The sequence below is a fragment of the Anabrus simplex genome, chromosome 3, assembly GCF_040414725.1.
Source record: "Anabrus simplex isolate iqAnaSimp1 chromosome 3, ASM4041472v1, whole genome shotgun sequence".
Lineage (NCBI taxonomy): Eukaryota > Metazoa > Arthropoda > Insecta > Orthoptera > Tettigoniidae > Anabrus > Anabrus simplex.
In genome coordinates, this window is record NC_090267.1 from 135,330,531 (window position 1) to 135,356,383 (window position 25,853).

At 41.8% G+C, this 25,853-nt stretch overlaps 1 protein-coding gene across 1 annotated transcript in view; it reads right to left on the reverse strand.

The window, feature by feature from the left end:
• LOC136866074 (uncharacterized protein PF3D7_1120600) overlaps nucleotides 1-22,132 on the reverse strand; it is a 108,241-nt gene extending 86,109 nt beyond the window's left edge. Inside the window, exon 1 of the mRNA XM_068226598.1 lies at nucleotides 22,056-22,132. The gene's annotated coding sequence lies outside the window, so the exon portion shown is untranslated. The remainder of the gene's footprint in view (nucleotides 1-22,055) is intronic.
• Between the last annotated feature and the right edge of the window lie 3,721 nt (nucleotides 22,133-25,853).

Consider the following 25,853-nt stretch of genomic DNA (forward strand, 5'->3'; position numbering starts at 1 on the left):
AAACCTGTCCCGCCTCCGCTTTGTCCAGCACAAATCTCACATGGAGTGACCGGGATTTGAACCACGGTATCCAGCGGTGAGAGGCCGACGTGCTGCCGTCTGAGCCACGGAGGCTCTTGAACGTATAAATATAAGAGAATAACATTGACTGTTTACATCAAGCGCAGTAGAAATAAAACCAGAATATCTTGAAAAGGTCGGTTTTCTTGCTATTATAGCGTCTTCTTTTTTAAATACTGCACCCCAATCAACATTTCGCTGAGCAATGGAGGAGAGTTTCGTAGTCACAATTGGATGTCACTGCTCCACTTCCTCGCTTTCCTTCTCTGCAAATTGTGTTCTCTCGCTCCCCTGCGACGTATACTTGCTACGTCAGGCCAGCCTCAACGGGCGTCCAGCTGAGCACCTCTGGTCTAACCAAACTGCTCATAACAGGGTGCTTTTAGTTCTGATTTCATTCTGTACGTGTGCATCTAAGAGACAGATGTAGTGTCTGAAGATGATAAAGAACAGCGATTCAATGAAATAGCCAGCGAAAAATTATTAGTATGATTATTATTTCATGTCAGAAACAGTGAAATTCTTACGAGATAAAACAAAGCCGTCTCGTGTTAGCTATGAAGGTTTTTTGCTGAGTTAAGGTCAAGATATCCACTAATCGTAACCTTAGTTCTAAGTGGGATAGAGTGGTTTCCTCTATGCCTCAAATCCTATTGTAGCCTACAAATTATGTAATCAGTGCATGGGTAGACAATAGAATAGACAATAGAAATATGTTTTGAGAATGATTGTTGTAAATTTATCTTGTTTCATAGATCATTTAAAATTAATTTAGGATGAGTTTTTCTAAAGCTAAAACTAAAATGAAGGCAAGTGGGCAACATACTCTCTGCATCGGTCCCCCTGTCGGTGGGTGTCTGGACCCAAGGACCCAAGGGGATCTCAACTTGGGAGCGTGGCTTGGAAACCATGGGGCCCTTAGTTGAGTCCTGGCGTTGCTCCTCACTTTCATCTATCCTATTGGGTTTCCCTTGGTCAACACTTGTTCTTTTCCAACCCCGAAGGTATTAGAGCATTCGAGGCCTAGGGAGTCTTTCATTTCCACGCCCTTCGTGGCCCTTGTCTTTCCTTGGCCGATACCTTCATTTTTCAAAGCGTCGGATCCCTTCAGTTTTTTCCTCTTATTGGTGTTAATAGAGGATGGTTGCCCAGTTGTACTTCCTCTTAAAACAATAATCACCACCACTATCTATCTTCATCGGGTTTGACCCATTTTGGTACTCTCCCAGCAACTTATTATAAATACCACCAAATTTAGACCAGGTACTACAAATCATATACTGTTGAGACAAATACGGCACAGCGCAAAGAAAAGAGTATATTGGAAGTTGGGAAGGGTGTGCAAGTAAAGATACGAATTCAATTTAGAACAACCCAGGTCAAACAAGTTAACAAAAGGTAGCAACAGAAGTAGTGAAGACATAGGAAGAAAAATACCATTAATTTAAAACACGTAATTCTTAACAAAGATTTCGATATTGAAAAGATAATTTTCTAAATCAAAACCTATATTTGGAGCAGTGGCGTATACTCAGGGCTACCAAGGCTATCAGTAAAGCCCAAACCTCAAATGCGAGCGATGGAAATCTAAAGCACATTATATTGTAAGCATCTGGAACATTGTTCCATTTGCAAACTTTGAAAGCAATGAGAAAACACGTCGCACGTATTTCTGAGAACAAGGCTTCGGAGACTGATATTGCAGCCCAGACTCTCGTCCCTTTCCATCGACTCGCCTCACGCGGCTTGCTGCTGTCTGCCTACAGGCGCGGGGACCGGCGAAGGATAGCTGTGCTAGGCTTCGGTTCGTCAGATCGCCACTGCTATCACCATGCGTTACTCATCGTATATACTTCCTCACCTCATCCTTCTGTCTTAAATATATAGATAAAAATATATAGATAACGGAGTGCTGGCATTTCACTCCCGTTTACTTCTACATCCTTGTAGGAAGACACTGCAGGGCTGCTGTTATAGGAGTAATATAGTTTTCTTTTTATTGGTAGATCTGCTAAAACGAAACGCATTCTTTCAGGTTTAGTGTTCTCTTTTGTTGGTTGGAATCGAACCCGTGATCATGGGTCGGACACCACCACTGATCTTCCGAGGGAGATAATTAACCATTGAACGATGGGTACGCCGCTGTAAAATTCAACATTGTTATTTAACGATTATGATGATGATGTTAATAATAATAATAATAATAATAATAATAATAATAATAATAATAATAATAATAATAATAATAATAATAATAATAATGGTGCATGGCATCTACATAGGCTTGGTGGTGACCTAATAATGATAAAATGAATGGCGAAGACGTCATAAACACCCAGTTCCCAAGCCAGGGTAATTAACAGTATGAGGGGGTTGATTCTGAACATTGAACCGGGGCCGTCGGACCAAAGGCAAGCATTCTATCCATTTAGCCTCAAAGCTGGACTTCAATTTGCTAAACCTTAGGCTACCAACTCGATTGATCAGGTGTTGAGTATTGGCTGTGGGAGAGGCCAGGGCAGTAGCTTGTGAAGCAGCCTTGACAACACAGCGGGCAGCTCCGTTGGCTGTTGGATGCAGCTCAAAATGCTTAAGGCTTGATGTTCCCTAAACCAACTATCGAAAAGGGGTAGCTTACAGTGGCGTATATTGAGGGCTAGCAAGGCTATCAGTGAAGCCCAAACCTCAATTGAGAATGATGGAAGTCTAAAGCACATTATCATGTAAGCATCTGACACATTGTTCCATTTACAAAACTTGAAAGCAGTGAGAAAAAACGTCGCACCTATTTTTGAGAACAAGGTATTGGAGACTGATATCGCAGCCCAGACTCTCGCCTCTCTCGCCTCGACTCGCCCCGCGCGGCTTGCTGCTGTATATCGGCCGGGAGCGGGCACCAGGGCGGATAGATGTGCTAGGCTTCGGTCCGTCAGATCGCCACTGCTAACTATCAACCATGCGTTGTTCATGGTATATACTTCCTCACCTCATACTTCTGGCTTAATTATATAGATAACAGAGTGCTGGTATTTCACTTCCGTTTACTTCTACATCCTTTTAGGAAGACACTGCAGGGCTGCTGTTATAGGAGTAATATAGTTTTCTGTTTATTCGTAGATCTGCTAAAATGAAATGCAATCTTTCAGGTTTAGTGTTCTCTTTCGTTGGTTGGAATCGAACCCGTGATCATGGATCGGACAACACCACTGAACTCCCGATGAAGCTAATTAACCAGTGAACGATGGGCTCGACCGCTGTAAAATTCAACATTTTTATTTAATAATAATAATAATAATAATAATAATAATAATAATAATAATAATAATAATAATAATAATAATAATAATAATGAGAATGGATGAGAAGAGACTAACGAAAAGGATTTTCACAATACTAGACACAGACCTAAAGTGTCGGACAAATGGTTCAGGGAGGTGAGAAAGGATCTCAGACAGGTGGGACTAAATTCAGAAGACATCTCAACAAAGTTTAGGTCAGTGATCGACAGATTTCAGGGATTCCATGACGAACCAAAACTTAACCGTGGGTGGACGGAAGAAAGAAGACAGGCTGCCAGAGAGAGGATGCTGAAGTTCTGGGCTGTGAGGAAGGCTTCCAGAAACATGTAATTGTTATCTCTTTTTTTTTTTTTTTTGCTAGGGGCTTTACGTCGCACCGACACAGATAGGTCTTATGGCGACGATAATTGTTATCTAACGTGGTCTCTAATGGCCGTAAACGAATATATAATAATAATAATAATAATAATAATAATAATAATAATAATAATAATAATAATAATAATAATAATAATAATAATAATAATAATAATAATAATAATAATAATAATCATGGTGATGGCATCTGTATAGGCTTGGTGGTGACCTAATGAGGATAAAATGAATGGCGAATACGTCATAAATACCCAGTCCCCAAGCCAGGGGAATTAACATTATGGAGGGGGGGGGGTGATCCTGAAAATTGAACCGGGGCCATCGGACCAAAGGCAAGCATTCTACTCATTTAGCCACAAAGCCGGACTTGAAATTGCTAAACCTTAGGCTACGATCTCCACTGATCAGGGGTTGAGCATTGTCAGTAGCAGAGGCCTGGGCAGTAGCTTGTGAAGCAGCCTTGACAACACAGCAGGCAACTTGCGGTGGTTACTGGCTGCAACTCAAAACGCTGAAGACTTGACTTTCACTAAACCAACCATCGAAAATGGGGTAACCTAAGTCTAGTGGTAGCCCACGTCTTGATACCAGGATACGCCACTGATTTGGAGTGTCCTGCTGTCTGGATGTAAAAATTATCAATCTTGAAGAATGACCCATGGGAAAAGGAACGTTTAGAATCATTCGACATGTAGATATGGAAGGAAATAATACGAAGTGCTGTTTGTACGGACAGACGAAAGGAAGTCGAAAACATAGTGCTGAGAAAGGTGGGGGGGGGGGGAAAGACAAATTAAGAAAATGTGATAATGTTATTATTACTCATTTTCAGAGAATATTCGCGTAATTTATATGGTATATTTAGGGTTTACTGATGTAATGTACAGGAGGAATTAATGTATTTTTAGTTATTTTGAGAGAATATATCTAGAATACGAAGTATAAGCGATTTTCCACGATGTTGCAATGTTCTGGATTGGGTCGTGAGTGATTTAGAGTTATGAGCAGGCTTGTTTCCAGCAATTTGTCACAATTCAGTGGATATAGGGGTCATTATTTTGAATTTTCGTTTACAGATTGCTTTAATGCTTTGCGGATATGAAACAATTTTCAAGGAATACTCGTGTGATTTTTAAAGGTAGACCTATATTTTGTTACTTAAAGATAATTCTTATTCTTTCCCGACCTTTCTTCCAATTACCTGGGGTCGTCACTGATGTATATTAAGCCCAGTTTTGCATCCGATTGCCCTTCCCGACGCCAGCTCTATGCGGAGGGATGTATTCACTATTGCGTGTTGCTGTTGTGGTTTGTGGTGTGATATCTTTATGTAAATGAAGATGTGTGTTCAGACGATCACAAATACCCAGTCCACAAGAAAGAGGAATTAACTACGGGTGACTAAAATTACGTACGGACGATATTCGAGCCTGTAGCCCTCTGAACCTAAGACCACAACGCTTTCCATTCAACCAAGGGGTTACTTTAAGAAATTGTAAAGTAATATTTAATTATTTTGTGGGAATTTCGTTTATTTTTAAGGTTACGTAGGATATTTTAAGGAATTTTTAATGTGATAATTACTCATTTGCAGAGAATATTCGTGTAATTTAGATGGTACATTTAGACAATAATAATAATAATAATAATAATAATAATAATAATAATCGAACATCAGGCTCTCTCCAAGGCTTACAACCTTGGAAGTAACTTGGTCGATGTAAAACTACACCGACCCCAAACTACAAGTTTTCAACTGCAAAGCATGGAGGAAAATTCAACAGGAAATTGTACCCCAGGTGGTAACCAATCCACCGTCGCCTTGAGGGACGCAAGCAGGCCTTCGGATTCTGGGGAGCCTGCACCTACATGCAAGGAGGTATCGGAGACTCCTAGGAACAAAATCAGCCACAAACAACGAAATTTTTTTGCTACCTTCAATGCCAACTCCCTCTTGAAAGTTGGTAAACTCAAACATCTTACGGATGTCCTCTCCCATCATGAAATCCTAATTACAGCAATTCAAGAGTCAAGGTTTACTGATGAACATGCGTTTGAATCACAAGGTTATAGAATCTTCAAAGGGAAAACTGGCAAACGTGTGATGAAAACTGTTCCACACCTCGGCACAGGATTTATTGTCAGCAGGAAAATTATTGATTCAGTCACCGATTTCAGCTCTCCTAACAGCAGGGTCTCGATGCTTAGCTTTCGGAGTATGAACAACGTACACACGCTTGTGAACGTACATGCACCAATTAACCAGGCAAACAAGAAAGACCCAGAAGGAACAGACAAATTCTGGGAGGACCTGGAAGATGTTATATCAAAAATTCCTGACAAACACACAATCATTTTGCTTGGAGACTTCAATGCCCAGATTGGCAAAGAACGGAAATTCCAAAATATCGTTGGAAACTATCCAGCCCACAGAAGAACCAACCGAAATGGGGAAAGGCTTATAGAGCTTTGTAAGGCATTCAATCTTGTTCTTAAGTCAACAGCCTTCAAACATCTACCAAGAAAACAAAAGACATGGATATCACCAAATCCTCACTTGGGAGAATTTCAAATAGATCATGTTGCCATTGCACGAAAAGCAACACAAGAGATCCAAAATGTTAAAGTCCTGAGAAGTGCTAACCTTGACTCAGACCACTATCTATCCAAGATCAAAATTAAGCTTCATCCAAGAAACACCAAAACCGGGCGAGTTGGCCGTGCGCGTAGAGGCGCGCGGCTGTGAGCTTGCATCCGGGAGATAGTAGGTTCGAATCCCACTATCGGCAGCCCTGAAGATGGTTTTCCGTGGTTTCCCATTTTCACACCAGGCAAATGCTGGGGCTGTACCTTAATTAAGGCCACGGCCGCTTCCTTCCAACTCCTAGGCCTTTCCTATCCCATCGTCGCCATAAGACCTATCTGTGTCGGTGCGACGTAAAGCCCCTAGCAAAAAAAAAGAAACACCAAAAGAGTTAAGATAAAGAAAACTAGCAAATTTGATACAGAAAAGCTGAAAACCAGCGAAAAATTCACTCAGAAACTTCAGTCTTTGGACACAGAAAATTGGGAACAACTCAAAAATGCCATTTTTGAAACGGCTGAGGAGACAGTATTGCTAAAGAAACCAAAGAAGCATCCGTGGTGGACTCAAGAATGTGATGAAGCCATAACACAAAGACAAATCGCTTGGCAAAGATGGAATTCCCTGAAGAATCCAGAAAGATATGAAGACTTTCTGGAGGCTAGAAAATATGCAGCGAAAGTGATCCGCCAAGTAAAGCGCACATTTGACAAAAACCAACTGACACAGATCGAGCAGGACTTCAATAAGAATAATACTAGGGATTTCTATAGAACCTTCAAACACAACCTCACCAAGTACACCCCACCAAGTCTACACTTCCGAGATCAAAATGGAGAAGTTGCCTACAACGACAAGGATAACTGCCAAATCTTGGCTAAATATTTTGAATCTCTTCTTAACTGCGAAGAACCAGAATCAGAATTCACCTTTGAAGAATCCAGACATCCCAACCCAGACTCTTCTCCCCCCACAAAAGAGGAAATCAAACAGATAATTACATCATTAAAGAACAACAAAGCACCTGGAGAAGATGCGATAATTGCTGAACTCTGGAAGGCTGCAGGTGAAAAGGCGATCGATAAACTAACTGAGATCATTCGCGAGATCTGGGAAACAGAGAAGATCCCAAATGATTGGACAGCAGCCCTGATTCATCCCCTACATAAGAAAGGTGACAAAACAGATGTAAACAACTATCGCGGCATCTCCCTTTTCGCAGTAACATACAAAATTCTCTCCAAAGCCCTTCAAACTCGGGCAGAAGAGCAACTTGATTCACAGTTGGGTGAATACCAAGGAGGCTTTAGAAAAGGACGATCTTGTGCAGAGCAGATCATGAACCTTAAGTCTGTCCTGTCGTACCTAAAATCCAGGAATAAGAATTTTGTAGTTACTTTTGTTGACTTCCAAAAAGCCTACGACTCCACAGACCGACACACACTCCTCCGCATTCTGAAGGAAATGGGCTTAGACAACAAAACAAGAGCTATTATTCAACAGACCTTAACCAGCACTACGTCCAGGGTGAAATTCAGGGGAGAAATTTCGAACGTCTTTGAAATCAAGACTGGTGTTAGGCAAGGGGATGGACTATCACCGCTTCTCTTCAACTGCGCTCTGGAGAAAATCATTCGGGAATGGCGCAAGGAGATGTGCAAGGAAGAGGTTGAGAATGGCCTTAGAATAGGATATAAGAAAGATGATCTTATCATAGACTGCCTAGCTTTTGCAGATGACCTAGCGATCTTTTCTGATTCCCTAGATACTGCTGAAAAGCAAATTAACCAACTGAGAATCCAAGCAGCAAAAGCTGGCCTCCAAATCTCTTTCCAAAAAACAGAGTTTATAACCAACATCAAGCCAGCCCCCAGAGAGCTCATTGTGGAACAGGGAAAAATCAAGCAGGTGGAAAAGTTTAAGTACTTAGGCGAGTGGATAGTACCTAACAACTCTGAGAAAGAAGCAATCATGTGCAGAATCAACAAGATGGAGGTGGCATATCAGCTGTCTAGGAATGTCTACAACAAAAGATCAGTGTCCATCAACGCCAAGCTTAGGCATTATTGTTCGGTTGTACGCCCGGAAGCACTGTACGCAGCAGAATGCCTTGCAATGAACAGAAAAGGTCTGATGGAGAAGCTAGAAGCTAAAGAAAGAAAAATCCTGAGAAAGATTCTTGGACCAATCAAAGAAAATGGTGAGTACAGGAGACGACACAACAGCGATCTGTACCAACATATGGAGAGGATAACGGACACGATTCGGAAAAGGAGGATTAATTTTTATGGCCATATAGCACGCATGAGCACACAGAGACAAACCAATAGGATCTTTTCCTACTTTCTTAACAAGAAAACCAAGGGACCCTGGTTTATCGAAGTTGAAAAAGACCTTCAAGAAATAGGAATCACACTCGAAGACATCCAGAAACGTGGTCCTCTCCAGAAAAAGCTCCAGGGATACAAGAGGTTCCAAGAAAGGCCAAAGTTGAAAACAGGCAAGAAGTGGACTGATGAAAGGAAGGAGGCTCACAGAACGAGAATGCGTGAGTACTGGGGAAGAATTAAAGCTCAAGGATGCAAACGGTTGAAATAACGTGGTCCACAGCAGGCCGAAACGAAGAAAGAAGAAAGAATAATAATAATAATAATAATAATAATAATAATAATAATAATAATAATTTCGTATGGGTATGTCTAGTCTGTGCAGCGGCAAATAAGGAAAATGAGTGTTGTTGTTGTTGTTGTTGTTGTTGTGGAGGATAGTGTTGTATGTAGTGTGTGAGATGCAGGGATGTTGGGGACAGTACAAATACCCAGTCCCCGAGCCAAGGAAATTTACCATTTAAGGTTAACATCTCTGACCCGGATAGAATCGAACCCCCAGCCCTCTGGACCGAAGGCCACTAAACTGTCCATTCGGCCAAGGAGTTGCTTAAAGAAATTGTAAAATAATATTTAATCATGTTGTGGGAATAGTTTATTTTCAAGGTTGTATAGATGTATTTTAAGACAATATTATTTTAATTTTTAATGTGATGAATACTTATTTGCAGAGAATATTCACGTAATTTAGGTGATTTAAAATAGATACAATGCGTGTATTTTTCAGGAATATTTTGATGAATATGGTGGAGAAATTCTCATCACCAGTGTCTGCCACCTGGGCACCTGCCCTAAATGCAGATCATTGATGACTGATTGAACTAGTACTGTGATTCACGTCAACATTTCTATTTTTGGAAACGCTTGTACTTTTAGTTACATGAGGAATCTTCGTGCGGAATTTCCACGACGTTGCAGTATCCTGAATTGGATCGTGAGCGATTTAGAATTATTATCAGGCTTGTTTCTAGCAAGTGTCACGGTTCTGTGGGCCTAGGGATCATCTTCTATTGAGGAAATCGACGTGGTCAGCTTTTACTCCCTCGAACAAAGAAGTGGCCTCAACTTACAACCAAACACACGTGACTTTAGTCCTGGTACTGGTAGCACAAAGTACGATCACGCAGCTTGATGAGGAAAATTACATAAAGTAGATTGGTTTCTAATCATTGTTTATCAAGACTGTGAAGCAGACTTCGTTTAGCATTGTCGGCGCTGATGAAATGTAGAAGAACAAATGTGAAATGTCAGTAAGGAATACTTCTTGTAACGAAATTAGATCAAAATGTAGTGTTTGTTTGAAAGTGCTCAAGGATGATAGTCATACTTCATTTGTCATAAACTTGACCATTTTCAGCATTAGCAGGCCCACTATTTATAGAAACACTGCATAATAGTTCTCGACCGGTGTGCGCAGCGCGTAGTTGGTTAGGCATTCGGTTAAGATCACTGAACTCCCCTTACACTGCAAACATCTTACTAATCATGCGAGTAAATAATCCATTTATTTGTTTTATTTGTGAATTGATCAGATATGGTAAATTACAATTGTTGTCTCTATTTCTATATTAAGTCTTGATCTATAGGCTAAGTTGTCCGGCCCGCAGTGTAAGGCGCAACGCGTCCGCCTGTCAACCGGCGGCCCCGGGTTCGATTCCCGACCGGGACAGGGGGTTTTTAATTGTAATGATTAATATCCCTGGCCTGGGGACTGGGTGTTTGTGTCGTTCCTTTCCTCACATTCAACACTTACAAAATACACGCAGGTTCCTCACATATGGTGCAAGTAGGGGCAAAAATACCTTTCTAGGTCGACGCCCCGAACAAATAGTAAAAAAATAAAATTAGGTTACGCTGCATCCCAATTTCAAAGACTGAGCGTGTAATGTTCCTTAAATAGGTTTGAACTGCCAACTGGAGACAACCAAACCACCTGGTTTCTTTACACTAACATCTGTGTGATTGAAATAAAACTGAGTCATCATTTCGGAGGCTGTATAGTCCGATCCACTGGCCGCGACATGTGCTACAGTTAATCAAGTCCATAGCTGACAAAAGGAACCGAGACAACTTAGTATGGGTGGTAAGTAACGTTTGGGTGAAATACGAACATAAATCGCAATAGACCCCGCAGACACATGACAATATTCATTCGTTTCACTGAGTAGTATTCACACATGTCGGCATGCGATGTAATGCAGTTGAGCCGTTCAAAGTGAATATTTAAGACTTTGGGGAAAAAATGAAATGGCGTATGGCTTTTAGTGCCGGGAGTGTCCGAGGACATGTTCGGCTCGCCAGGTGCAGGTCTTTTGATTTGACTCCCGTAGGCGACCTGCGCATCGTGATGAGGATGAAATGATGATGAAGACGACACATACACCCAGCCCCCGTGCCAGAGAAATTAACCAATGATGGTTACAATTACCGCCCCTGCCGGGAATCGAACCGGGGACCCCTGTGACCGAAGACCAGCACGCTAATCACTTAGCCATGGAGCCGGACGACTTTAGGGAGAGACGAGCAAACAGGGGGAGTAATTGATTAAAGCCCACTGTCCTGATTCTGAAAAAAAATAAACCTTTCACTTTTTGAAGGTCCACCACTGCTATCCGCACTGTTCCGCACAAAATCTTCCAGCTTTGCTTTGTCTTTTTAAAAATCGTGAAAGCTTGTACTTCTATTCGATAATCTGCCGCAAGCTTAGTAGTCGAATTTTTAAGGTTATAAATTTTGTTTTATTGTTAAACTGCAATGACAAGGCCACACAGCAGGAACTCTCAAACGCCCAAAATCTCACGCGTGCAAACCGAAGCGCAGAGTTCAGTTCACCGTGGATCGGTCCGACTCGGCTCGGTTCGGACCAGCGTTTTGTCTCGGGGCGATTCGACTAAGCTAGGATGAAGGGGCGCTGCAGAGCAAGGAAAGAAGGGGGAGACAGGCGGAGCGAGCGAGATAGGCGTAGGAAAAGAGAGAGACAGCTCTATTGATCAATATCGGGGAGTGGTCAACCTAGCGAAGTCGTCTTTTGCACCTTGTGCCGCGCAATGCACAGGTGCCTGCATCCTGAGAGGCTCTGCCATACAGATTCATTAACAACAGAAAAACTGAGATTGAATTAAGTTTTTACCGGGACGCAAGGCTTATGACTGATTACAGTGCATCCCGTACTACTGCACTGTGTTGTGTGTTTTCCATTTCTGTCATAAAAGCGAAATTTCTTTAATAATAATAATAATAATAATAATAATAATAATAATAATAATAATAATAATAATAATAATAATAATAATAATTTCGTGTGGCTATTTCTAGCCGAGTACAGCCCTTGTAAGGCAGACCCTCCGATGAGGGTGGGTGGCATCTGCCATGTGTAGGTAACTGCGTGTTATTGTGGTGGAGGATAGTGTTGTGTGTGGTGTGTGAGTTGCAGGGATGTTGGGGACAGCACAAACACCCAGCCCCCGGGCCATTGGAATTAACCAATTAAGGTTAAAATCCCCGACCCGGCCGGGAATCGAACCCGGGACCCTCTGAACCGAAGGCCAGTACGCTGACCATTCAGCCAACGAGTCGGACATAATAATAATAATATTAATAATAATAATAATAATAATAATAATAATAATAATAATAATAATAATAATAATAATAATAGTAATCCCTTTCAAGAAATTATTCTCTAAATACTTAAATAATTAATCTTAAATAATTAATTTGTTTTTGGATCATACTTATATTATAAACTGGGACAGCTCAAATTGTCTCAAAATCCTTTTTAAAGTTTCAAAAATTTAGTAATTTTTTAACATTGGCCAGTGGAGAGTAGCCCAGCTCTTGCCCGGCAGATAACTCCAAAGCCAGTCTACATATTTTTTAATTACAAGGTAGCTTCAGAAAATAAGGCAGTAAGCGCTCGCATGGAAAAACGTTATTTTACAGGCAGATATGGGGATGCAGAGTAATAGGGCACTGAACACATTACTATTAAACATAATCACTAAGAACTTGTTCCAAGGATATGTGAAGGCATCGATGCCGGCAAGGAAGAAAGCTGCGTCCAGCCCCTGAAACTACGTTGTGACGGCATGCTGGACGGCTATATCTTTGTTAAATCGAAATCGCTTACCACCCAGGTGTTTCTTTCTACAACGGTCTGAACAGATAGAAATCTCTGCGCGCCTCAGGTCGGGGCTGTAGGAAGGATGGTATTCGAACACGAGATGGAATATGCCACCCTCGAGAGCTCTTGTTACCTTATTTTTGAAGCGCCCTTGGATAATAATAATAATAATAATAATAATAATAATAATAATAATAACACCGAGCTCGATAGCTGCAGTCGCTTAAGTGCGGCCATTATCCAGTATTCGGAAGATAGTGGGTTCGAACCCCACTGTCGGCAGCCCTGAAGATGGTTTTCCGTGGTTTCCCATTTTCACACCAGGCAAATGCTGGGGCCGTACCTTAATTAAGACCACGGTCACTTCCTTCCCACTCCTAGCCCCTTCCTTTCCCATCGTCGCCATAAGACCTATCTGAGCCGGTGCGACGTAAAGCAACTTGTAATAATAATAATAATAATAATAATAATAATAATAATAATAATAATAATAATAATAATAATAATAGCAAAAGCAAAGTCACCTCCGTACAGGCCATGAAGGCCCTTGGAGGAGTGGAATGTAAAGGCTTCCACCATTGTTAACCTCGGTACGTGTTGGGGGTAGAGTGGTTAGCTCTACGTACGGCCGTCTTTGCCCCCAGGAATTAACCTGGTACTCATTTTTGGTGTAGGCTGAGTGAACCTCAGGGTTATATGCACCTTCGGAAGTGGAAATCTCGTTTCTTAAATTTTACGACTTCCTGACGGGGATTCGAACCCACATCCTTCCGGGCGAACCGAGCACGCCTTTACCGCCTCGGCCACGCAACCCCTAATAATAATAATAATAATAATAATAATAATAATAATAATAATAATAATAATAATAATAATAATAATAATAATAATAATAATAATAATAATAATAATAATAACGGGTTCGTACAGGGAGATTGTGTACATAATTTTGAGGCGGGCCTTTTACAGATATCACTCAGTCAATCCAGAGATACTTTTTTATTTGCTAGGGGCTTTACGTCGCACCGACACAGATAGGTCTTATGGCGACGATGGGATAGGAAAGGCCTAGGAGTTGGAAGGAAGCGGCCGTGGCCTTAATTAAGGTACAGCCCCAGCATTTGCCTGGCGTGAAAATTGGGAAACCACGGAAAACCATCTTCAGGGCTGCCGATAGTGGGATTCGAACCTACTATCTCCCGGATGCAAGCTCACAGCCTCTACACGCACGGCCAACTCGCCCGGTAATCCAGAGATACTAATCACAAGATGATGCTTAAATGAGTTGTTGATTTAGGGCGGGGTAAGTATCCCTAGTCGCCTCTGTGGTGTAGTGGTTAGCGTGATTAGCTGCCACCCCCGGAGGTCCGGGTTCGATTCCCGGCTCTGCCACGAAATTTGAAAAGTGGTACGAGGGCTGGAACGGGGTCTACTCAGCCTCGGGAGGTCAACTGAGTAGAGGTGGGTTCGATTCCCACCTCAGCCATCCTGGAAGTGGTTTTCCGTGGTTTCCCACTTCTCTTCCAGGCAAATGCCGGGATGGTACCTCACTTAAGGCCACGGCCGCTTCCTTCCCTCTTCCTTGCCTGTCCCATCCAATCTCCCCATCCCTCTACAAGGCCCCTGTTCAGCATAGCAGGTGAGGCCGCCTGGGCGAGGTACTGGTCATACTCCCCAGTTGTATCCCCCGACCCAAAGTCTGAAGCTCCAGGACACTGCCCTTGAGGCGGTAGAGGTGGGATCCCTCGCTGAGTCCGAGGGAAAAGCCAACCCTGGAGGGTAAATAGATTAAGATAAGAAGAAGTATCCCTACTGAAAGTAACATACTCTAAACATTCATAATAGACTAACCATTTCCAGAAAGTTGAGGCACTTAATTTACCGGGCGAGTTGGCCAAGCTGTGAGCTTGCATCCGGGAGATAGTGGTTTCGAACCCCACTGTCGGCAGCCCTGAAGATGGTTTTCCGTGGTTTCTTATTTTCACACCAGGAAAATGCTGGGGCCACGGGCCGCTTCCTTCCCACTCCTATCCATTCCTATCCCATCGTCTCCATAAGACCTATCTGTGTCGGTGCGTCGTAAAGCCAATTGCAAATTGCACTTAATTTAGTTGATATGGTACTGTTGAAGAATAGAAAGATATGTTACTTAATGAACTTGGCTGATAAATGGTGGTGGTGATTATTGTTTTAAGAGGAAGTACAACTGGTACAACACTAATCAAACGGAAAATGGGAGGGGTCCGAAACTTCGAAAAATGAAGCTATCGGCCGGAGATAGACAAGGGCCACGAAGGGCGTGAAAATGAAAGACTCCCTAGGCCTCGGAAACGTAATGCCGTCGGGGTCAGAAAATAACAAGAGTTGATCAAGGGAGGTCGGATATAATAGATGAAAATGAAAAGCCAGGCATAAGTGGAAGCAATGCAACGACTCACCTAAAGGCCCCGTGCTCATCAACCCACGCGCCATGGGGCGCAGAATAAACTGATTTAAGAGGAAAAACATATTGTTAACAAAGCCACACTAGAGGAGGAGATATTGAACAGAATTTCACTATCTTATATCGTAATTGGATAAGGAAGGGGAGATATTTTTAAATATTTACAAACATTCTAGAAATGTGCATAAATTAACAGTTCTCTTACCAGCTATATATCATCACAATCTAACTTTCTTACAAATTTTTCTTAAACTTTAGTTTAAATATTACCAAAGTTAGTGTAGATTTTATACCAGGTTGCTCAAGAACGTCGTACTTTCTACTTACAAATGTCCCGCATGCACAGATGATGAACGGGGAGATAGTGGTTTCGAATCCTACTGTCGGCAGGCCTAAAGATGGTTTTCCGTGGTTTCCCATTTTCACACCAAGCAAGTGCTTGGGCTGTACCTTAATTAAGGCGTGAATTGTTACGGTGCTTCCGGTGGGAGGTTCTGGACCATCCTTCCTACAGCCCCGACCTGAGGCACGCAGAGATTTCTATCTGTTCAGACCGTTGTAGAAAGAAACACCTGGGTGGTAAGCGATTTCGATTTAACAAAGATATAGCCGTCCAGCATGCCGTCACAACGTAGTTTCAGGGGCTGGACGCAGCTTTCTTCCTTGCCGGCATCGATGCCTTCACATATCCTTGGAACAAGTTCTTAGTGATTATGTTTAATAGTAATGTGTTCAGTGCCCTATTACTCTGCATCCCCATATCTGCCTGTAAAATAACGTTTTTCCATGCGAGCGCTTACTGCCTTATTTTCTGAAGCTACCTTGTAATTAAAAAATATGTAGACTGGCTTTGGAGTTATCTGCCGGGCAAGAGCTGGGCTACTCTCCACTGGCCAATGTTAAAAAATTACTAAATTTTTGAAACTTTAAAAAGGATTTTGAGACAATTTGAGCTGTCCCAGGTTATAATATAACTATGATCCAAAAACAAATTAATTATTTAAGATTAATTATTTAAGGATTTAGAGAATAATTTCTTGAAACGGATTACTATTATTATTATTATTATTATTATTATTATTATTATTATTATGTCCGACTCGTTGGCTGAATGGTCAGCGTACTTGCCTTCGGTTCAGAGGGTCCCGGGTTCGATTCCCGGCCGGGTCGGGGATTTTAACCTTCATTGGTTAATTCCAATGGCCCGGGGGCTGGGTGTTTGTGCTGTCCCCAACATCCTTGCAACTCACACACCACACATAACACTATCCTCCACCACAATAACACGCAGTTACCTACACATGGCAGATGCCACCCACCCTCATCGGAGGGTCTGCCTTACAAGGGCTGCACCCGGCTAGAAATAGCCACACGAAATTATTATTATTATTATTATTATTATTATTATTATTATTATTATTATTATTATTATTATCATTATTATTATTATTATTATTATTATTATTATTATTATTATTATTATTATTAAATGCGTAGTGTTGGAAATTGTTTTGCAGATTTATGTTTACATTTATAGTACAATAATAGCTACCCGCCCCGACTTCGCACGGGACCAGTTATGAATTTAAGGCGGTAAGTTATTTTTAACCGACGACTTATTAAGATTTCCTTGTATAAAACATTAGACGTTTTTCCTCCAGTAATTATATATATATATATTTGTAACACGCGAAAGGCACGGTAATATAAAGCTGGATGTGAGAAAAACATTCTCCATTGAGATCAACTCCAGCCACGGTGAAGGCCTTACACAGTACTTTGTTTATTGTCGTGCCAAAGCAGGCTCTTGCTGGGAACTGAACTCGTTTGAAATTAAAATGCAAATCTGAAGGAATCATAGGGATTGTTGATATTAAGACCGCTTCTCCTCTGTCACAGCGAGTTAAATTAGTAGCTTCAATCACACAGTACTTCAAAATGTTCACTACCAATCGCGTTCCATTGCATCATTTTGGCGGCTGTAGATTACGTAACAATATAATAGGCACCTCCACTTTCAAAACCAGCTTGTGTACTGACAAGCCGGAAGGATGAAAAGAATTTATACATTCTGTATGATAATGAACAGCTTCTTCACTATCGACTGTTGTGTATACGTACTTGAAATGGGAAGCGAATATGGAGAAAGATGTCTCGCTTTGTCTTTGTGAAATCATTCTTTCTCTGTTCTATGACATTCGAGAATCCCTGTGTTGTCAGTTTGATTGTTACGTGATAAACGTACTTTTTCGAATGCAATGTACTACGACCGATATTTGCTTTCCTTCTCGGCAGGATGGATTGTCATAGATTTTATATAGATAACGAAAAATCACTGGAAAACTGATAATTATTGTATCGTAACATGTTCAACGGATTGCTGGCCAAAGTCCTTGATAGCTCGCGCGCTGGTTCGCCGTCTACTCGGTCGCTGATTCCATTCTCATATAACATATTTCAGAATAGAGATTGCGCAAAGATACATCTGTTTGGGGGTATAAAGTTAAAGAGAATATCTATTTGGGGATACGCCCGGTCCAAACGAATTTCATACACAGGGCACTTACGATACTGGTGACAGCATCCGGTTTTTCAAGGTTTCGTGTGTCTTAAGCACTCGAAGTTATATATAATCCATTATAACATACTGAAGACTCCATCCAGTGATATCCATGACGGAAGTTAATATTATTTCAGTTCAGTCTATCCTACTATAATGATAATAATTTCGTGTGGCTATTTTTAGCCGACCGAGCTCGATAGCTGCAGTCGCTTAAGTGCGGCCAGTATCCAGTATTCGGGAGATAGTAGGTTCGAACCCCACTGTCGGCAGCCCTGAAAATGGTTTTCCGTGGTTTTCCATTTTCACACCAGGCAAATGCTGGGGCTGTACCTTAATTAAGGCCACGGCCGCTTCCTTCCCACTCCTAGCCCTTTCCTGTCCCATCGTCGCCGTAAGACCTATGTGTGTCGGTGCGACGTAAAGCAACTAGCAAAAAAAAAAAAATGTTTAGCCGAGTGCAGGCCTTGTAAGGCAGACCCTCCGACAAGGGTGGGCGGCATCTGCCATGTATAGGTAACTGCGTGTTATTGGTTGTTGTGGTGGAGGATAGTGTTATGTGTTGTGTGTGAGTTGCAGGGATGTTGGGGACAGCACAAACACCCAGTCCCCGGGCCATTGGAATCAGCCAATGAAGGTTAAATTCCCCGACCAGGCAGGGAATCGAACCCGGGACGCTCTGAACCAAAGGCCAGTGCGATGACCATTCAGCCAACGAGTCGGACAGTCTGTCCTACTGTATCGCATGTTATAAACTGTTATACGGCATTAGGTTCAAAACTTCACATTACTTTTGAATTCACACTTAATTTATTGCCAAGAGGTCTTTTGGCGTGACAACGCCTCACTCCACAGGTCTGCAAGATACAAAATTTGAAAACTAGAAAAGTAGCTGGAACTGATAAGATTTCTGGGGCTATACTAAAGGCACTGGTTTGGGACATATTACCACCATATCTGAAGTACTTATTTGATTACTGTTTGCATGAATGAGCTATACCAAATGAATGGAGAGCTGTTATAGAAATTCCTGTTTATAAAGGAAAGGGTGATAAACACAAAGCCGACAATTACAGGCCAGTCAGCTTGACATGTTTTGAATGCATGTAAGCTCTGGGAAGCCTACCAAGCGACCACTGCTCAGCCCGAAAGCCTGCAGATTATGAAGTGACACATGATTAGTGCGAAGGATCTTCTCGGTTTTGTAGACCGGGGCCGCCATCTCAGCTCCTGAACTGTAATCGCGTAGGTCCGAACAAGTGCCTGTGCGGTTTGGGTCACGTAGTTACCAGTTTGTATTCTGGAGTAGTGGGTTTGAACCCACTGTCGGCAGTCCTGAAGATGGTTTTCACCCCAGGCAAATGCTGGGACTGTACCTTTCTTAGGGCCGCAGCCGCTTCCTTCCAACTCCTAGCCCTTTCCTATCCCATCGTCGCCGTAAGACCTATCTTTGTCGGTGCGACGAAAAGCAAGTTGTTAAAATAAATCACGTACGCTGAGTGGACCTCGAACCAACCCTCAGGTCTGGATTAAAAATCCCTCTCTTGGTCGGAAATCGAACCCGGAGACTTCGGGTGAGAGGCAGACATGCAACCTCTAGACCTGGAGGTCGGCGCAACAAAATATATAAGGATCAAAAATTAAATACATTTAAAATGTTTACTATTACTTATTCTATAACCAAGCGGAGTGGCTGCACGTGGTTATGGAACCAAGCTCTGCATTCGAGAGGCGAGTGGGTTCGAGCCCCATCGTCGGCTGTCCTGAGAATGGTTTTCTGTTGTTTTCCATTTTCACTTCCCGGCAAATGCCAGGATAGTTCCTATTCATAAGCCACCGTCGATTCCTTCCACACCGAGTGAGTTGGCTGTGCGGTGAGCTTGCATCCGGGAGATAGCGGGTTCGAGCCACACTGTCACCAGCCCTGAAGAAGGTTTTCCGTGGTTTCCCATTTTCACACCAGACAAATGCTCGGGCTATACCTTCATTAAGGCCACGGCCACTTCCTTCCAACTCCTAGCCCTTTCCCATCCTCTTGTCACCATAATACCTATTTGTGTCAGTGTGACGTAAAGCCAATTGTAAAAGAAAAAACATTCACCATCATTCATTTCATCTTCATTAGCTCCTTAACTGAGGTTGACGTCAAGAAGAGCATCCGGCCGTAAAATACATATATCTCACCTCATCCCGACCCCGTGTCAAGAAACAGGACTATGGGGTGGATATACATACAATTACTAACTTTGTTATCCGGCGTCTTGGCTCAATGGTCAGCGTAGTAGTCTTCGATTGAGAGAGGCCCGGGCCGGAGAAATTAAGTACGTCCTGGTTCGTTTCTTTAGTTCGGGAGCTGGGTGTTTGTATTCTTAATACATATATTCATCTACACATCACTACAGAAACACACAATAGTGAATACAGGAAAGCACACAGTAGGAATACGCGAGGATTGTCGTCATCCATAGGGTTGGTGTCATGAAAGGCATCCGGCGGTAAAACTGGGATAAATTAATTCAAAGTGTCGACCCGAGTGAATGAGGGAAGGCTAAGAAGAAGACTACTTTTATTAAATGGGCAGACTATTTCGATTACATCTTGCGAAATGACAAATGCAGCCTAGTGCATAGACGTAAGATAGAAGATAAATGTGGATGTAGAAAGTTATTTTGGGAACAGAATCTCGGACACTAGTTCGATATCCACTATACGGCAACCCTGACAGGGGAAGCACACTATAGGAATAATTACTCTATGATTGCCGTCAACCATCTTTGAGGAGAAAACAGGAAAAGAAGACTGTTAAGGGGACAGTCTGGAAATAAACAGATACTTTTACCTAATGTATGGATTTTCATGGAACTTTGTATGAATGTCACCTACATAAAAGTAGGGATATCACGAAAATTTACTTCATGTACAATTAACAGTTTTACCAAAAATTATTGTTGAAATTTTTAGGCCTAATTCTATTTTTGTCATGAAATTTAATTCAGATGTTAATAAAAATTTGGAATTAGGTAGATAATATTTCTTTTAAAAAGAACTGCGTATTGATTTTTCTGTGCTTAATTTATTTAAAGGACATATATTTTATTAAGGTTTGTGTAATTTTTATGCTCTAAAATTTTGGATTTAACCCTCTACTGCATGAATTATTTTTCGTTTGGTGAAGAAAATTTCAAGCTTTAATGTTCAACATACGCTCAGTGGTTTATATATACCAGCAATTCTTAACTGGGCCTAATAGCTTAACACTCGTATGTGATGTGGATTGCTATATTGGAATATATATACGATTTTCCACGATTTTACGCTAAGCTTTTAACATTCAAAGACCGAACATTACTGCCTACTGGCCATGGGTACGTACTGCAAGGCGCAAGTACAACTTGCAGAACCGTAGGTCGGTAATGTCTTTGAGGTTGAGCCTGAAGCCTGTGGTAATATGATGGGGAGGGCCCACGTAAAATAAACGGTGGTTGGTTCGCGTGAATGTTGACGGATGCTGTTTTGTCTTATGTTATGCAAAAAAAAAAAAAAAAGCATCACTGGGATATGTGTTTAATTGACTGTACAGTTGAAGGTGTGCCGTAAAACTACCTCTGTCTATAATATTTATCCATTTACAAAGGTGAAAAGTTATTTGTTGCCTAATGGCAACAGTTTGCAGTAGAGGGTTAAAGATCCCTACTACATGAAAAAATTCTGCATTCAAAAATTCCATACACGAGTTTCTTAATATAGCTGTGATACGTATACCATACAAATTTTGTTATATTTGGCAGAATATTATGGGGAAAATGGGAATAATATGTAAAATCATAATTAGCGGGGAAATGCAGTTCTGCAGACGCCACGCCCGTTTCTGCTATGTGCAGACTGGCAAACAACGCATTATTAAAGTGATAAATGGCTTGAATTCGACGGAATAATTTCGTGACAAGAAACTCAACCCTTTAATTTTCAGTCATAACAATTTTTCTTGCCAAAATTATCAAAATATCGATTTTTATCACCAGAGTGTCCCCTTAAAGTTGACGTATTTAATAGCGCAATAGGCTAAAAGTTCTTTAAAATGTCACTAGATTATCTTCTCGACAGCATTTTCGCGTATTGGTAATTGATGGGACAATGAACACACAGCATTATTGCAATTTATTTTAACAACTAGTCACGTAGTTCTATTACGATACAAGGGGCTTGCACACACGTGCCACTTACCGCTCGGTGGTGGTCGCTGGTCCGTTCACGGTCTTGTCCGGCCGTGTAATACACCGAACTGAGTCTAGCACGCGCCTTCCCGCTGACTCGTACGTTTCGAAATGAGGCCAGTACTACTGCTGACTCGACTGCTGTGTCGCTAAATACCATCTAAATTGTAGCAATAATAATAATAACCATATTCTCTCACTGTCCCGACGAACGATCAACCTCTCTCTCTCTGTCTTTTACTGCCGCAGTCTTTCTTTTCTTTGTTACCTTAGAAAAGACGTCCTAAGTCTTCGGTGTTACTGACCGTGAAATATGAGAGCTTTTAATTTTTTTAAAATAGTTTGGCCTATGTCTTAAAGGCAAACGATGCTGAAATAATGCAGTCTTATATATTGGAGGCTGAAAAGAGGTAGACCTACAGCGAGTGTGACTCGAAAGTTACCGTTTCTAACATTAAAGTTGTGACAGTTAGTAAGAAACCAAAGATGATTCAATGTCAGGAAGGGAATACAAGACTGGAATGGAAAGATCATTTCAAATACTTAGGATGTGAATTATCCAAGGATGCAGTGAGCTCGCAGTTGCGATCAACGGTCTTCTGCAAGAAAAGAAGTAGTTCTCGGACAAAACTATCTTTACACTGGCCTGTTTTCAGATCTAATCTTCTGTATAGGAGTGACAGCTCGGTGAACTGGGGATATCATGCACGTAAGTCAGAATTAACAGACGTGAAAGTAGAGAGAATCAGGAGTGGTTACTGATTCTCTCTTTCACGCGGCGATAAGGACCCCGCAGACCCCGTGGGGTTGGGAGGGGAGGCATGGCTTGTGAGGGGCCCAGGATTGTTTCTTAATTCAGTAGCTGAAGAGTGATTTTACATATTGATAAAGCTACAGCACACAACACAGTATTATTTGTATTACAGAGAGTTAATCCAAACTTCTGCCTGCTGTCATTTCTTGATGGATACAGTACTTTTGCATCGTCCTCTTGGCACAGGCCGGAGTAAAGTGTAGCTTCCACCGAAGTCCCAGTCAACATCCATGGCTGTGACAATATGGAAGTTGCTGGGGTATGGGTAGTGCTGAGTAATGACATTCAGAGCATGACTAGTGCATCTGAGTGTTATGAAAGGTGCTGCTCATAGGGTCAGTCGTGCTGCAATAGTACTTTCTGACCCAGTGAGGAAATCAATGGCAAACTACCTCACTCCTCGTCTTGCCTAGTACGCCTCATTTTGGTGCTGCCATTGGTTTTTGGGGTTTCCTTATAACCGCATAACCTTTGGTGGTGCTATTTGAGGATCCAACCAGCCTCTGGGCTGATGACCTAACAGACAATCCAAACTTAGGCCGTCGTAGTTCAGAGCTTCTTTCATCAACAAGAGTACGGTAGTTATTTCTGAATGAAGTGGGTTTCCCAACCTGTTCCAATAATAACTATCCTTTGCTGCCACTCACAACAATAAACAAGGCTTTTGAAGTAATTAAGCCAGTTTTGAGAACCCGGCAGTCAGCGAAGATGAGATAACAAAGCCATCCTCCTGATCTAAACTATAAATACTGAAGTTTCGAGCCTTTTTTGTAGCTCTAGGCAGTCAGTGTAGCTAAGCAGGCCTACGATGGACGGTTGAGTTGTAAATTATTTGGTCCTAGGAATGAGATTATTTCTTATTATTGTCAGCATGTTTTGGTTGCTATAATTGGAATATGTATGTCTTGTATGTGTGTGTGTGTGTATATGTGTGTGTGTGTGTGTGCTCGTACCATATAAGCGTGTTAGTTTAATTCCTTCGGATTTGAAAACTAAATTATGTAATTATTATTATTATCATCATCGTTGCGTTGTTGTTGTTCATATTCATAATACACAACCTTGTACTACGGAATGAACTCGTAACTTTCCTTATCAGGAAACAAGGGGCCCATTTTCAATTATTGCGGTGGGGGGCGAGCTTCTTAGCGCCGCTACTGGTGAGAATTATTGCTTGTACAAACAGGTGGGAAGAATGGTACCCGGAATGAGGAGATATGAATTAAGAATAAACTCGGATGAAGCGGCTTCGGCAATGGGGTCATGTGAGGCGAATTGAGGCGTACAGATTACCTAAGAAAATGTTGGTCTCGGACATGGAAGGCAAAATAAGCAGAGGGATACCAAGGTGACAGTGGCTAAACTTAGGTTTTAACAATCTTAAGGAAAGCGGTACTAAACGACGTCACAGAACCTAGTTGTATCAAGAGAATAGTGGAGGACGGTTAGTTAATTCACAGAGATTTGCATACTAAACACTGAAAAGCGTAATCATCTCTATAATGATGATGTACTTAAGGAGTGACTTATCAAACATCCTGTATATAACATCCATATATTTACCTGGCCAATTATTTATATAGCGTTAGCTTCTTAAATGGAAACAGCAGTACTGACAGAAATTTAACTGAAACCACAAAGTGAATGATCGCGTCAACTCACCCAGCTTTCCAAGTGAGTATGAAAGAGAACTACATTTCCCTCCATTTTCCAGATATATCAGGCGGCTCGTGAACGCCGTACTTTCTACTTATAAATGTCCCGCATGCACACATGATGAATGGGATATCTACTAACTGATTTTCAAAGGAGCACTACTGCCAGCAGGCAGGTTACGTCAGAATATGAAGAGATAACAACCGGACGGTCGCTCGCAGCATGTTATTCAGCGGTGCCCGTCTAATGCAACCCCTTGCATTAGTAAACCTCGTTTTCGACCGCATTGTACTAAGCTGGTGAATGGTACAGCAGCACGATATTTGCTGTCTGCATTTCAGCAATGGCTAGTGTGTTCAGCAACAACGAATGCACATACATCTTTTTAATATGGAGAACCTGGTCGGAATGCAGCCGAAGCTCCAAACAGACGTCTGCCTTCTACACACGTATTTCGCCGAACAGTATTAGTTTTTGTTTCTTGCAAACAACTCTTTTATAGAGTGGAATGTCTATACGTGTATAAATAAGTTATTAAATGTTCTTTTCTGCATCTTTGGCGTATTTACAAATGCACCCTGTTATGGAATGTGTGCAGTAAAATGACTGCTGTTTGTTTCACAACATCCAAAATAGAGCACGTTGTAGCGCTTCTTCGAAAACAAGTGATTAGGCATCCCATGCATCACTAGTGCATGCGGGACAATGGTAAGTAGAAAGTACGGCGCTCGCGGGCCGCTTGGTATGCCGTATGCCTGTTACTTTGTCCCGACGGATGCAACATTCTTGTATCTATCTCTTGATGCAGGTCAGAGCTTCAATAAAGTCACTGCCTCATTTATGGCTGCGGCAGTATGGGTGGTGCTAATTAATGACATTTCGATCACGACGAGTGGGTCCGGAAACTGTGAAAAGTGCTCCTTACTGCGCCTGTCGTGCTGCAATAGCACTTTCTGGCTCAGTGAGGGAAGCAGTAGCAATCTACCTCACTCCTCATTTCGCTTAGTACGTCTCATTATAGCCTTGCCATCGGTGTATGCTCTTTTCCTATAACTTAGAGGATGTAACCACCTGCCAGACTGATTACTTAACAGAGTAGCGAAGTTTCTTACCTGCTGAATTTCCAACCAAGTGGTTTGAATCCCAGTGGACTCCGGGTTGATATTTTCACGTAATAAAATTCGTGACGATCTTACACTTACGACCAACATTTATAATGAGGGGCTCAGTGGGTTTGCCATTGGTTTCTCACAAAGATTCGAACCTGGACCAATGAAAGTTGTATTTTTGAAACGAATATTTTCGTCCCTGTGGTTCAGAATTCAAGTAAAATTGTAG